Genomic DNA, 17,009 nt, shown 5'->3' with positions numbered 1-17,009 from the left:
GCGAGATCATTTATGGTCTTCCTAAAGTTTACACGAATGTTGTTTTCAATGTAATATATAAAATATATTCTAGAGAGTATAATTACAATTGATTTTAATTGTCTTGTGTATTATACAGATAAATCTTGTATCATATTAGCATCTTTTGATCTCTTTGTACTTACTGGTAGTAATTTTTGACTGTTTCTTTTCAGAACTTTTGAAGACCAATTCTAGTTCTGTAACAAAACGAAGCCCCATACTGACGTATAGAGACAATTAATGACAGAAAAATGAATGTCTTTTAAAACATTTTTTTTTTCAAGATCATTTTTTTTTCAGGAGGCGACCCTTAAACTTCCTTTTAACTAAATCAGCTTTTCTGAACATGTGGGGAACAACTTGCTGTCGAGAGTATATTTTATATTGTAGGGGGAAAAATCAGTTGTATTTACAACATAGTTAGGTCCTATAAATTAATAATTAAAGGTTCTTCAAAGTTAGACATTTTAATATGTATCCGCTAATGCGATTCTATCCGTTTGGCGTTTGTAGAAATAAATTAAATGTACACAGAGCATTAACTCTTTATGTTGATGCCTGCCGCTGACCAAAACAGGCCTACTACTAGAGGTTTCACTTAACATGAAGATAATTTTATGAAGACTATGCCGTATAAAGACATACTTACAACACATGTGCCTCGACAGTCACTCACACAATATATGCCTTTGACTACACCTTTCTTAACTTCTGATACATTTGACCTGGCTTTATTAGCAGGATGGATTGTCAGCTGTAGACGTCAAGAAAATACGTTTGTGCATCTAAGGATAAAAACAAAAACGCTTGGTGTCTGGGTTTCACTCCGAAACACGCTGGGAAAGCTCCCCCAGAACCCCTAGCAATCCAAGAAGCCCGAGCAACCGATATCAAGAATGCAACAAAACGCGTGGCGTCGGGGCTCCGTTTTATACCCCGCTGGGGGGGAGCTTGCAGCGCTCCTACAGACCCTGCCTTCAGAGTTGAAGATACTCTACATCCTAGCCCAAACCTTAGGAAGACAGCAGCGGGCAAGGAATGTGCCCGAGGCAATCGGGACAAAGTCAGTTTAAAGCTCACGACCAGCCAGCCTTCTAGCGCGTAAATAATCTCTCTCTATATATATATATATAATTCTCTTCATGGCTCAAGAGTTTGAACGAGAAAAAGTAAAGGAAAGATCACTCTTATATTTCTGCGGATAGAGTTATCCCACGAAAAAACAAGAGGGGGAGAACAAGTAGTATTCACCCGTCACTACGAATGACCGCCTGGTCGTACGGTTTGCGCGCTGGACTGTCGATTGGATTTATCAAACCCTGCCCGCTCCCATCCCCCTTCGTCCTGCGGGAGGTTTGGAATAGAAAGTAAACTATCTTCAACTCTGAAGGAACATCCGAAACATGTAAAACATTTTACAAACAAACATTTTACAAACACTAAATAGCAGTGACAGACTTAACCATTGTGACCAAGAGTCATGGAAAGAGAACAAGTAATCTACATTGTATATTCACCCGTCACTAAATAGCAGGGCCGAAAATAACCATTGTGGGGCCCTATGCAAAACGGATTTCGCGGGGCCAAGTTTGGTTAATGAAGCGGATAATAAGTGAAATTTAAGAGTTTGTATCAGGAAAAAAAATTATCTATGCATTTAATTCATTCTTTACTGCGTACAGAATTACTTTACGAGCCTTGCGTGTAGCAAAGTCATAAAGAATATTATAATAATTCTGTTTCCTACATAATAATAATAAGGCTTGTCTTCGAGTCCGAAGATTAGTGAGGAGTGCAGTATTTCCCGTGGCTGCGCAGCCCCAGCTGTGACCTACATATTTTGCCACATCCAGGGCATATTTAGATTTTCTTTTCGCCGTCTGCGTTTGTCTTCGGCAGCGGATTTTCTTTTGGTCTCAAATGTGTATCCCGCGGCCTTCGTGAGTGACCTCCAGCTGTCTCGTTCCTACATAGATCACGCTCAATAGCAAGAATTACCAAATGTGTCAATCTATCTTTGAGAATTGTTGACCTCAAGAAATTCTTCATTAGTTTTAGGCGCAAGAAGCTTCTTTCCCCAGATTACACAATTACGGCTAATGGATAATGCCGTTTTTATTTATCGCGCGTAGGATTGGCGTTTTCCATATTGAATGACACACAAAAATGACAATTTTTGTCTATATATTTCCGTATATTTTAAGGAATTTTTCGTATATTTTGCAATTTCGGGAGATTACCAGGAGCTCCTGGTAAATCGACAGGAGGGCGCGAGAAATCTGTTTAAAGTTATAAAATGGTTTAATTTAATAATTTATACACCTTGAATTAGCGCGGGTCATATGAAAGTGTGGGGCCCACTGCGTTCGCAGCCTAAGGCAGACCCCGCAAAACAGCGACGTATGCTGCGCCGCCGGTCAACTAGTATGTTATAAAATACTTAAAGGGCTGAGTTACTAACAAACATATTTCTTCTACAAATGGCTAATAGTAGTTGCTTATTAACTTGAAATTGTAATTCCATTTATTAAAGTGGTATCAACGCGGCCTAAATTACATAGGTCAGTAAAACAGGCTTTGCAATATTTATCTTCGAGATAAGGATCTTAATAGGTTAAGTGGTCTAATGGCTCAATGCATATATGATTATCACTTAATAATAGTCCAGGGAAAAAAATAGGTGTGATGTCCAAAAGACCATCACGGAAGCCATCACATTATCCACTACAAAACACTTTGCTGGCTTTTAATAATATTACATCTGCACTGCACAATTTTATTAATAGGACAAAAATAGGAACATTGGCAGTCCCATACCCCCCCCCCCCCCGCAAACTGTAACCTAATTTTCCATTCATAGCTACTGGCGCCCAGTGCAAAGGGTAGACACACAAACTGGACGAGACATTGGCTGGCCCTCACTAAGTGGAAGACATCTTACTGAAGAGCAACAGCTGGGTGACTTGTGTATGTAGACTAAGTCAATCATCCGGTGGTCAGTTCCCTCGGGACAGCCATCAAGTTCAGATAAGGACTTAGCCAAGATCCCAAATAAAAATTGTTTTTTTTCTTCCTTTCTCCACTTTCATCGCCTGGTCAGTTACGGGGGAGACAGAGGAGGACGAGGACTGGTATTACACATAATAATGTGGTCAACATTAGTGACCATTAGGTCAGTGCTCATTATGGGATAGTGCAATTGAAAAGTCAGATCGTGATATTTGCGTCATCAACATGACTCGCGTGTTACGTTTCAATTTACATTGCATATAACGTAGTCTTGTTCTAGTGAGATCTCAACATTCATGTATACCTTGCTTTATAAGGTAGTCTTGTTCTAGCGAGATCTCAACACTCATGTATACCTTGCTTTATAAGGTAGTCTTGTTCTAGTGAGATCTCAACACTCACGTATACCTTGCTTTATAAGGTAGTCTTGTTCTAGTGAGATCTCAACACTCATGTATACCTTGCTTTATAAGGTATCTTGTTCTAGTGAGATCTCAACACTCACGTATACCTTGCTTTATAAGGTAGTCTTGTTCTAGCGAGATCTCAACATTCATGTATACCTTGCTTTATAAGGTAGTCTTGTTCTAGTGAGATCTCAACACTCATGTATACCTTGTTTTATAAGGTAGTCTTGTTTTAGTGAGATCTCAACATTAATGTATACCTTGCTTTATAAGGTAGTCTTGTTCTAGTGAGATCTCAACATTCATGTATACCTTGCTTTATAACGTAGTCTTGTTCTAGCGAGATCTCAACACTCATGTATACCTTGCTTTATAACGTAGTCTTGTTCAAGCGAGATCTCAACATTCATGTATACCTTGCTTTATAACGTAGTCTTGTTCAAGCGAGATCTCAACATTCATGTATACCTTGCTTTATAACGTAGTCTTGTTCAAGCGAGATCTCAACATTCATGTATACCTTGCTTTATAACGTAGTCTTGTTCTATCTCAACATTCATGTATACCTTGCTTTATAACGTAGTCTTGTTCTAGTGAGATCTCAACACTCATGTATACCTTGCTTTATAACGTAGTCTTGTTCTAGTGAGATCTCAACATTCATGTATACCTTGCTTTATAACGTAGTCTTGTTCTAGCGAGATCTCAACATTTATGTATACCTTGCTTTATAACGTAGTCTTGTTCTAGCGAGATCTCAACACTCATGTATACCTTGCTTTATAAGGTAGTCTTGTTCTAGTGAGATCTCAACACTCATGTATACCTTGCTTTATAAGGTAGTCTTGTTCTAGTGAGATCTCAACACTCATGTATACCTTGCTTTATAAGGTAGTCTTGTTCTAGTGAGATCTCAACACTCATGTACACCTTGCTTTATAAGGTAGTTTTGTTCTAGTGAGATCTCAACACTCATGTATACCTTGCTTTATAAGGTAGTCTTGTTCTAGTGAGATCTCAACACTCATGTATACCTTGCTTTATAAGGTATCTTGTTCTAGTGAGATCTCAACACTCACGTATACCTTGCTTTATAAGGTAGTCTTGTTCTAGCGAGATCTCAACATTCATGTATACCTTGCTTTATAAGGTAGTCTTGTTCTAGTGAGATCTCAACACTCATGTATACCTTGCTTTATAAGGTAGTCTTGTTCTAGTGAGATCTCAACATTAATGTATACCTTGCTTTATAAGGTAGTCTTGTTCTAGTGAGATCTCAACATTTATGTATACCTTGCTTTATAACGTAGTCTTGTTCTAGCGAGATCTCAACACTCATGTATACCTTGCTTTATAACGTAGTCTTGTTCTAGCGAGATCTCAACACTCATGTATACCTTGCTTTATAACGTAGTCTTGTTCTAGCGAGATCTCAACATTCATGTATACCTTGCTTTATAAGGTAGTCTTGTTCTAGTGAGATCTCAACACTCATGTATACCTTGCTTTATAACGTAGTCTTGTTCTAGTGAGATCTCAACACTCATGTATACCTTGCTTTATAAGGTATCTTGTTCTAGTGAGATCTCAACATTCATGTATACCTTGCTTTATAACGTAGTCTTCTTCTAGCGAGATCTCAACACTCATGTATACCTTGCTTTATAAGGTAGTCTTGTTCTAGTGAGATCTCAACACTCATGTATACCTTGCTTTATAAGGTAGTCTTGTTCTAGTGAGATCTCAACACTCATGTATACCTTGCTTTATAAGGTAGTCTTGTTCTAATGAGATCTCATCACTCATGTATACCTTGCTTTATAAGGTAGTCTTGTTCTAATGATATCTCAACACTCACCTTGCTTTATTTTTAAAAGCTGATATATTTGACACAACTGAACAGTCGCAGACTTTATTACATTTGTAAAGACTTTTCAAATGTGTAGAAGTCTTATCATCCCCAACCTGCACCCACACAGCCCATGAAGAGAGTGAAGAAAGTCATACAAGAACTAAATGTGACTACACAAAATGTGAACATATTTGGAACCTCGGCTACCTGTGTACTTTTTTCTCAAGTTCTCTTTTTACTCCTCTCTCTCTCCTTTTCTTTCTTTTCCTTCTCTCTCTTACTTTCCCTGTTTCTTTTTATTTCTCTTTTTTTTTCTCTGTTTCTTTTTTTTCTTTGTTTATCTATCTTGTTGTCTTTTTTTCCTTCCTCTCCTTTTTTCATTAACTCTCTTCTTTCTCTCTCTCTGTCTGTTTTTCTCTCTGTCTGTCTGTCTCTCTCTGTCTGTTTATCTGTCTGTCTGTCTGTCTCTCTCTGTCTGTTTTTCTATCTGTCTGTCTCTGTCTGTCTGTCTGTCTCTGTCTGTCTCTGTCTGTCTCTGTCTGTCTGTCTCTGTCTGTCTGTCTCTGTCTGTCTGTCTCTGTCTGTCTGTCTCTGTCTGTCTCTGTCTGTCTCTGTCTGTCTCTGTCTGTCTCTGTCTGTCTCTGTCTATCTGTCTCTGTCTGTCTGTCTGTCTCTCTCTGTCTGTTTTTCTATCTGTCTGTCTCTGACTGTTTTTCTATCTGTCTGTCTCTCTTTATATATATATATCTAACAGTAATAATAATAATAATTTTGGCCCTTTTTTCCCCTTCTCTAGTACATACAAAGAACTATCCAGTGATTCAGATGATATACAACAGACTTGACAGTCTACTATAGCGATTGTTGTATATTGAACTTAAATTATCACACAATACTTAAGAATTGTTATCATAAAATATTTAATACAATTATTTTTTTTTGTATAAAAATGTTTTAATTCTTTCTTTCCCACTGAGATTTCTTACTAAAAAAAATAATTAAAAAGCAACAAACAAACAAAATACACACCCATACCATTTTCTATTCCTATGTTAAGAGGCATGTTCAGTTATGTACACTTCAATGTGATAACAGAAGAAGCAGCCAACACCATTCTATTTTTTTTTCTCAGCTTATTGCCTGCCCTACAAAGTCCTCGACAGTTTGACATTCCCTAGAAAAGCAAGACGGCAGAATGCCTTTCGTTCAATAACGTGGTTATTATTCCTCCTGTCTCCCGACTGTCTAGCCTCCCACAACTGCCCCTTTGATGGACCCCCAACCTCTAATATCCCAGTGTCCATCATTGGATAATTCATCTGTGGCTGATCCCTCTTCAGAACCAATGATTCGGAAAGGATTGCTATTCAAGCTTATCAATTGGATTACTGATTATGATAATTGTAGATGTCTCCCTAAACCAAACATTTATCAAGCTGTCAGAATAACCTTCTATCATAGAACCATTAATTAATATTAGTATGTCATAAGGGATCTTTGGTAGAGCTATAACTTAATATTAGTTAGCCATTGAAGATCTAGAGAGAAGCACTGCTCGATATTAATTAGCTATAGAAGATCTTAGAAAGAAGCGATACTCGATATTAGCCATAAAAGATCTTAGAAAGAAGCAATACTCGATATTAGCCATAAAAGATCTTAGAAAGAAGCAATACTCGATCTTAGTTACCCTGTTAGCAAAAGAAAAGCTTTGTTATGTACAAGATCCTTGAGTTGCATGTTATGTTTGATAGTGGTGTCATTTCTTCTTTGTTTGGGTAAGATTTTGTGTTAACAATATTTCAATATTTTATGCATTGGTCTGATAATAAGACGTCATTTCAATACCAAACTGTCATTTAAATATCAACCTTTCTTTTAATGTCAATCTGTAATTTAAATATCAATCTGTCATTAAAATATCAATCTGCAATTTAATATCAATATGTAATTTGAATATCAAACTGTCATTAAAATATCAATCTGCCATTTAATATCAATCTGTCATTTAAATATCAATCTGTCATTTAAATATCCACCAGTCATTTAATATCAATCTATTATTAAAATACCAACATGTCATTTCAATAGCAACCTGTAATTTAAACTGTTCTCATTTAAATACCAATTTGTCTTGTATATACTACTAACCTGTCATTTAAATACCAATTTGTGTTGTATATACTACTAACCTGTCATTTAAATACCAATTTGTGTTGTATATACTACTAACCTGTCATTTAAATACCAATTTGTCTTGTATATACTACTAACCTGTCATTTAAATACCAATATGTCTTGTATATACTACTAACCTGTCATTTAAATACCAATATGTCTTGTATATACTACTAACCTGTCATTTAAATACCAATTTGTCTTGTATATACTATAATACTACTAACCTTTCATTAGAATACCACCTTGTCATTTGAATACGACCCTGTTAGGTAAATACTGTTGCGTAAATAAAATTTTTCAATTCAAATAATAATACCAAGTTGTATTATTATAAGAAAAAAATATAAAAAAATATATTTACATGTTCGTAGATACATTATATATATATAATGCTCATAAAAATACACATTTATATATAAAAAGAGATAAATATAATATAGCTAATTTTTTTGTATTATTTTTGGTTGCTGCACTTATGCCTTTTGAAAAGGACCCCTAACGCAGATATCATGTAATGTCAGGAAGAACATTTCAATTGGTTTTCCGTTTTTGTGATATGTTTGTGTGTGTATTGACTTCAAACGTATGTATGTTTTTGTAGAAATAAAATAATTTGTGAAAATGGTAAATATGACAATGATAATCAGCTAATCCATGACAAAGTTTTCTTTATAATTGAATGAAATACATTCATTCTTTCATATAATCTTTACATCAGCATACGATCTCTGAAATATCTTTACATTTCATTATTTTATTTTACTCTAGCTATCTTTTAATTTTTATCGCCCTGATTCTCTACACAAGTCTTATGTCACCTTAGTTTTAGTACACTTTTACTACACATTGGAAATAAAAACACAATTAATTAATTACGACTAATTGATTAGCTAATTGGTTGATTTTTTTTTATTGATTTTATGTGTTGTCATCGAACATGAGCTTGTATGCAAAATTTGATGACGATTTTATGAGTAAAAGTTTTGTCCGAAATCGATCGCAAAAATGTAAAGAACACAGAGCGAGTTAAACGGAGCATTTGAAACTGAATATTTAAAAGCCATTCTATTATACAAATATTAGTTACTAGTAAACTCATTCGCTCATAATTAATTCAACATCGTACATCTCTCATCAACTATCACTCACTTCAGCACGAACCACCCAGACTCACATCAACATGGCTAATCAGTTTAACTCGGAGCTTATTGTGTGTATACCATGCAATCCCACAAATGTATATATCAATCAATGTATCCACAAGGGATTCTGCTGGCCAAATGTTAACACAGCAAGCTGTGACGTGGACAGCAGAACACACACACAGATCTCTTTTCATTTTTTTAAAAATCACATTAAAAAAAAACACATAGGTTTGGTGAATAAAAACAGAATGTATGTTAGTACCGTGGTTTATTTTGAAGAAGAACGTAAGCAGTTGTTATCTACAGAAGATTTGGCACTACAGACATCTCTAGCAGGTCATTCACTGCAGACATCTCTAGCAGGTCATTCACTGCAGACAACTCTAGCAGGTCATTCACTGCAGACATTTCTAGCAGGTCATTCACTACAGACATCTCTAGCAGGTCATTCACTGCAGACATCTCTAGCAGGTCATTCACTGCAGACATCTCTAGCAGGTCATTCACTGCAGACATCTCTAGCAGGTCATTCACTACAGAAATCTCTAGCAGGTCATTCGCTGCATACATCTCTAGCAGGTCATTCGCTGCAGACATCTCTAGCAGGTCATTCACTACAGACAACTCTAGCAGGTCATTCACTGCAGACATCTCTAGCAGGTCATTCACTACAGACATCTCTAGCAGGTCATTCACTGCAGACATCTCTAGCAGGTCATTCACTGCAGACAACTCTAGCAGGTCATTCACTGCAGACATCTCTAGCAGGTCATCCACTACAGACATCTCTAGCAGGTCATTCACCGCAGACATCTCTAGCAGGTCATTAACTGCAGACATCTCTAGCAGGTCATTCACTGCAGACATCTCTAGCAGGTCATTCACTACAGAAATCTCTAGCAGGTCATTCGCTGCAGACATCTCTAGCAGGTCATTCACTGCAGACATCTCTAGCAGGTCATTCACTGCAGACATCTCTAGCAGGTCATTCACTGCAGACATCTCTAGCAGGTCATTCACTGCAGACATCTCTAGCAGGTCATTCACTGCAGACATCTCTAGCAGGTCATTCACTACAGACATCTCTAGCAGGTCATTCACTGCATACATCTCTAGCAGGTCATTCACTGCATACATCTCTAGCAGGTCATTCACTGCAGACATCTCTAGCAGGTCATTCACTGCAGACAACTCTAGCAGGTCATTCACTGCAGACATCTCTAGCAGGTCATTCACTGCAGACATCTCTAGCAGGTCATTCACTGCAGACAACTCTAGCAGGTCATTCACTGCAGACATCTCTAGCAGGTCATTCACTGCAGACATCTCTAGCAGGTCATTCACTGCAGACATCTCTAGCAGGTCATTCACTGCATACATCTCTAGCAGGTCATTCATTGCAGACATCTCTAGCAGGTCATTCACTGCAGACGTCTCTTGCAGGTCATTCACTACAGATATCTCTAGCAGGTCATTCACTGCATACATCTCTAGCAGGTCATTCGCTGCATACATCTCTAGCAGGTCATTCGCTGCATACATCTCTAGCAGGTCATTCACTGCAGACATCTCTAGCAGGTCATTCACTACAGACATCTCTAGCAGGTCATTCACTACAGACATCTCTAGCAGGTCATTCGCTGCAGACATCTCTAGCAGGTCATTCACTGCAGACATCTCTAGCAGGTCATTCGCTGCATACATCTCTAGCAGGTCATTCACTAAAGACATCTGTAGCAGGTCATTCACTACAGACATCTCTAGCAGGTCATTCACTACAGATATCTCTAGCAGGTCATTCACTGCAGACATCTCTAGCAGGTCATTCACTACAGACATCTCTAGCAGGTCATTCACTACAGACATCTCTAGCAGGTCATTCACTACAGACATCTCTAGCAGGTCATTCGCTGCAGACATCTCTAGCAGGTCATTCACTACAGACATCTCTAGCAGGTCATTCACTACAGACATCTCTAGCAGGTCATTCACTGCAGACATCTCTAGCAGGTCATTCACTGCAGACATCTCTATCAGGTCATCCACTACAGACATCTCTAGCAGGTCATTCACCGCAGACAACTCTAGCAGGTCATTAACTGCAGACATCTCTAGCAGGTCATTCACTGCAGACATCTCTAGCAGGTCATTCACTACAGAAATCTCTAGCAGGTCATTCGCTGCAGACATCTCTAGCAGATCATTCACTGCAGACATCTCTAGCAGGTCATTCACTGCAGACATCTCTAGCAGGTCATTCACTGCAGACATCTCTAGCAGGTCATTCACTGCAGACATCTCTAGCAGGTCATTCACTGCAGACATCTCTAGCAGGTCATTCACTACAGACATCTCTAGCAGGTCATTCACTGCATACATCTCTAGCAGGTCATTCACTGCATACATCTCTAGCAGGTCATTCACTGCAGACATCTCTAGCAGGTCATTCACTGCAGACAACTCTAGCAGGTCATTCACTGCAGACATCTCTAGCAGGTCATTCACTGCAGACATCTCTAGCAGGTCATTCACTGCAGACAACTCTAGCAGGTCATTCACTGCAGACATCTCTAGCAGGTCATTCACTGCAGACATCTCTAGCAGGTCATTCACTGCAGACATCTCTAGCAGGTCATTCACTGCATACATCTCTAGCAGGTCATTCATTGCAGACATCTCTAGCAGGTCATTCACTGCAGACGTCTCTTGCAGGTCATTCACTACAGATATCTCTAGCAGGTCATTCACTGCATACATCTCTAGCAGGTCATTCGCTGCATACATCTCTAGCAGGTCATTCGCTGCATACATCTCTAGCAGGTCATTCACTGCAGACATCTCTAGCAGGTCATTCACTACAGACATCTCTAGCAGGTCATTCACTACAGACATCTCTAGCAGGTCATTCGCTGCAGACATCTCTAGCAGGTCATTCACTGCAGACATCTCTAGCAGGTCATTCGCTGCATACATCTCTAGCAGGTCATTCACTAAAGACATCTGTAGCAGGTCATTCACTACAGACATCTCTAGCAGGTCATTCACTACAGATATCTCTAGCAGGTCATTTACTGCAGACATCTCTAGCAGGTCATTCACTACAGACATCTCTAGCAGGTCATTCACTACAGACATCTCTAGCAGGTCATTCACTACAGACATCTCTAGCAGGTCATTCACTACAGACATCTCTAGCAGGTCATTCACTGCAGACATCTCTAGCAGTTCATTCACTACAGACATCTCTAGCAGGTCATTCACTACAGACATCTCTAGCAGGTCATTCGCTGCAGACATCTCTAGCAGGTCATTCACTACAGACATCTCTAGCAGGTCATTCACTACAGACATCTCTAGCAGGTCATTCACTGCAGACATCTCTAGCAGGTCATTCACTGCATACATCTCTAGCAGGTCATTCACTACAGACATCTCTAGCAGGTCATTCACTGCAGACATCTCTAGCAGGTCATTCACTGAAGACATCTCTAGCAGGTCATTCGCTGCAGACATCTCTAGCAGGTCATTCACTGCAGACATCTCTAGCAGGTCATTCACTGCATACATCTCTAGCAGGTCATTCACTACAGACATCTCTAGCAGGTCATTCGCTGCAGACATCTCTAGCAGGTCATTCACTGCAGACATCTCTAGCAGGTCATTCACTGCAGACATCTCTAGCAGGTCATTCGCTGCAGACATCTCTAGCAGGTCATTTACTGCAGACATCTCTAGCAGGTCATTCGCTGCAGACATCTCTAGCAGGTCATTCACTACAGACATCTCTACCAGGTCATTCAATTACAATTTTTTTAGAGCCTACAGAGACAAGTCTCCAGTGGCTTCCGTTGGGGTCATCATGGCGTCCAAATAGACACGTGATCAGGGCTGTCAAAGGCAACGTATGCCTCAGCGTAAAACAAACATCTAATTAAGTGATGGCCTTGTTTTTATGTCTCGCTCGTTTCATTATTTAAAACTGGGAACATGGAGGAAGCGGATGTCAGTGGTGGGACACAGTCACATGGTCAATTTAGTTCGTTTTTGTTTGATCAATATTCAAAGTCCCTATTGTAGCAGTCCAATTAATAATAAGGTATCCTCAATTCATTTACTTTAAAGCTTATTAAAATGTTTAATTATTTTTTTTTACATTTTTATAAATAATTAAATTAGATTATGAATTATCTAGTGGATTGCCCAATGTCTAGCTCTATGTAGCATTGCTGCACGCCGTTATCTTGTTCTGATAGAGGTTTGACATGACCCTGTCGTAAAAACAAGAGCCTAAGATGTTCCTAGCCCAGGAAATAGAGTCGGCTCTGCAGCATGTAGACAACGTGTTTCATGGGAAGGAAAAGATTCAAACATAGCAGTAAAATATGTTCAACATACTGCCATAGTTCATACAACAAAATATGCTCAACAAACTGCCAAAGTTCATACAACAAAATATGTTCAACATACTGCCATAGTTCGTACAACAAAACATGCTCAACATACTGCCATAGTTCATACAACAAAATATGTTCAACATACTGCCATAGTTCATACAACAAAATATGTTCAACAAACTGCCATAGTTCATACAACAAAATATATTCAACATACTGCCATAGTTCATACAACAAAATATGTTCAATATACTGCCATAGTTCATACAACAAAATATGTTCAACATACTGACATAGTTCATACAACAAAATATGTTCAACATACTGCCATAGTTCGCACAGCAAAATATGTTCAACATACTGCCATAGTTCGTACAATAAAATATGCTCAACATACTGCCATAGTTCGTACAACAAAATATGCTCAACATACTGCCATAGTTCATACAACAAGATATGTTCAACATACTGCCATAGTTCATACAAAAAAATATGTTCAACATACTGGCATAGTTCATACAACAAAATATGTTCAACATACTGCCATAGTTCGTACAACAAAATATGTTCAACATACTGCCATAGTTCGTACAACAAAATATGTTCAACATACTGCCATAAATCGTACAACAAAATATGCTCAACATACTGCCACAGTTCATACAACAAAATATGTTCAACATACTGCCATAGTTCATATAACAAAATATGTTCAACATACTGCCATAGTTCATACAAAAAAAATATGTTCAACATACTGCCATAGTTCATACAACAAAATATGTTCAACATACTGCCATAGTTCGTACAACAAAATATGTTCAACATACTGCCATAGTTCATACAACAAAATATGTTCAACATACTGCCATAGTTCATACAAAAAAATATTTCAACATACTGCCATAGTTCATACAACAAAATATTTCAACATACTGCCATAGTTCATACAACAAAATATGTTCAACATACTGCCATAGTTCATACAACAAAATATGTTCAACATACTGCCATAGTTCATACAACAAAATATGTTCAACATACTGCCATAGTTCGCACAGCAAAATATGTTCAACATACTGCCATAGTTCGTACAACAAAATATGTTCAACATACTGCCATAGTTCGTACAACAAAATATGCTCAACATACTGCCATAGTTCGTACAACAAAATATGTTCAACATACTGCCATAGTTCATACAACAAAATATGTTCAACATACTGCCATAGTTCATACAACAAAATATGTTCAACATACTGCCATAGTTCGCACAGCAAAATATGTTTAACATACTGCCATAGTTCGTACAACAAAATATGTTCAACATACTGCCATAGTTCGTACAACAAAATATGCTCAACATACTGCCATAGTTCGTACAACAAAATATGCTCAACATACTGCCATAGTTCATACAACAAAATATGTTCAACATACTGCCATAGTTCATACAACAAAATATGTTCAACATACTGACATAGTTCACACAAAAAAATATGTTCAACATACTGCCATAGTTCGTACAACAAAATATGTTCAAAATACTGCCATAGTTCGTACAACAAAATATGCTCAACATACTGCCATAGTTCATACAACAAAATATGTTCAACATACTGCCATAGTTCGTACAACAAAATATGCTCAACATACTGCCATAGTTCATACAACAAAATATGTTCAACATACTGCCATAGTTCATACAACAAAATATGTTCAACAAACTGCCATAGTTCATACAACAAAATATATTCAACATACTGCCATAGTTCATACAACAAAATATGTTCAACATACTGCCATAGTTCATACAACAAAATATGTTCAACATACTGACATAGTTCATACAACAAAATATGTTCAACATACTGCCATAGTTCGCACAGCAAAATATGTTCAACATACTGCCATAGTTCGTACAATAAAATATGTTCAACATACTGACATAGTTCGTACAACAAAATATGCTCAACATACTGCCATAGTTCGTACAACAAAATATGCTCAACATACTGCCATAGTTCATACAACAAAATATGTTCAACATACTGCCATAGTTCATACAAAAAAATATGTTCAACATACTGGCATAGTTCATACAACAAAATATGTTCAACATACTGCCATAGTTCGTACAACAAAATATGTTCAACATACTGCCATAGTTCGTACAACAAAATATGTTCAACATACTGCCATAGTTCGTGCAACAAAATATGCTCAACATACTGCCACAGTTCATACAACAAAATATGTTCAACATACTGCTATAGTTCATATAACAAAATATGTTCAACATACTGCCATAGTTCATACAAAAAAATATGTTCAACATACTGCCATAGTTCATACAAAAAAATATGTTCAACATACTGGCATAGTTCATACAACAAAATATGTTCAACATACTGCCATAGTTCGTACAACAAAATATGTTCAACATACTGCCATAGTTCGTACAACAAAATATGTTCAACATACTGCCATAGTTCGTACAACAAAATATGCTCAACATACTGCCACAGTTCATACAACAAAATATGTTCAACATACTGCCATAGTTCATATAACAAAATATGTTCAACATACTGCCATAGTTCATACAAAAAAATATGTTCAACATACTGCCATAGTTCATACAACAAAATATGTTCAACATACTGCCATAGTTCGTACAACAAAAAATATGTTCAACATACTGCCATAGTTCATACAACAAAATATGTTCAACATACTGCCATAGTTCATACAACAAAATATGTTCAACATACTGCCATAGTTCATACAACAAAATATGTTCAACATACTGCCATAGTTCATACAACAAAATATTTCAACATACTGCCATAGTTCATACAACAAAATATTTCAACATACTGCCATAGTTCATACAACAAAATATGTTCAACATACTGCCATAGTTCATACAACAAAATATGTTCAACATACTGACATAGTTCATACAACAAAATATGTTCAACATACTGCCATAGTTCGCACAGCAAAATATGTTCAACATACTGCCATAGTTCGTACAATAAAATATGTTCAACATACTGCCATAGTTCGTACAACAAAATATGCTCAACATACTGCCATAGTTCATACAACAAAATATGTTCAACATACTGCCATAGTTCATACAACAAAATATGTTCAACATACTGCCATAGTTCATACAACAAAATATTTCAACATACTGCCATAGTTCATACAACAAAATATTTCAACATACTGCCATAGTTCATACAACAAAATATGTTCAACATACTGCCATAGTTCATACAACAAAATATGTTCAACATACTGACATAGTTCATACAACAAAATATGTTCAACATACTGCCATAGTTCGCACAGCAAAATATGTTCAACATACTGTTATAGTTCGTACAATAAAATATGTTCAACATACTGCCATAGTTCGTACAACAAAATATGCTCAACATACTGCCATAGTTCATACAACAAAATATGTTCAACATACTGCCATAGTTCATACAAAAAAATATGTTCAACATACTGCCATAGTTCATACAACAAAATATGTTCAACATACTGCCATAGTTCATACAACAAAATATGTTCAACATACTGCCATAGTTCATACAACAAAATATTTCAACATACTGCCATAGTTCATACAACAAAATATTTCAACATACTGCCATAGTTCATACAACAAAATATGTTCAACATACTGACATAGTTCATACAACCAAATATGTTCAACATACTGACATAGTTCATACAACAAAAAATGTTCAACATACTGCCATAGTTCGCACAGCAAAATATGTTCAACATACTGCCATAGTTCGTACAATAAAATATGTTCAACATACTGCCATAGTTCGTACAACAAAATATGCTCAACATACTGCCATAGTTCGTACAACAAAATATGCTCAACATACTGCCATAGTTCATACAACAAAATATGTTCAACATACTGCCATAGTTCATACAAAAAAATATGTTCAACATACTGGCATAG

The sequence above is a fragment of the Biomphalaria glabrata genome, chromosome 2 (assembly GCF_947242115.1).
Source record: "Biomphalaria glabrata chromosome 2, xgBioGlab47.1, whole genome shotgun sequence".
NCBI classification, from domain to species: Eukaryota; Metazoa; Mollusca; class Gastropoda; family Planorbidae; genus Biomphalaria; species Biomphalaria glabrata.
Note: the sequence above shows the minus strand (reverse complement) of the source record.